We start from the raw sequence: 432 nt of genomic DNA on the forward strand, positions 1-432 counted from the left end.
TTTTTTTATATTTATTTATTTATTTATTTATATTTATTTATTTATATTTATTTATTTATTTATTTATATTTATTTATTTATTAGGAGCGAGCAGTGGACCTGCTGGTGCTAGAGCGTACTGTCTCCTGTCTCCATTCATCTGTCTCCTTTTTCTTTGCTGCTGTTTGTGAGGGTTATAAAGCGGTTGCTGCTGCAGCAGCAGAAACCCTACATCGTCTAGAAGCAGGTAATTAGGGTTTAGGGTTTAGGGTTTAGGGTTTAGGGTTTGAGGATTGAGGGAGGGTTTAGAGGGGTCTAGAGAAGGGTTTAGGGTTTAGGGTTTACGGGCTTAGGGTTTAAGAAAAAGGGTTTAGGGTTTAGGCTAGGGTTTAGGGTTTAGGGTTTAGGGTTTGGGGGGAGCTCCTAAACCCCCCTGAGGGTTTAGGGTTTAGG

Source organism: Eimeria mitis, genomic scaffold, assembly GCF_000499745.2.
Source record: "Eimeria mitis Houghton genomic scaffold, Emh_scaff1955, whole genome shotgun sequence".
Lineage (NCBI taxonomy): Eukaryota > Apicomplexa > Conoidasida > Eucoccidiorida > Eimeriidae > Eimeria > Eimeria mitis.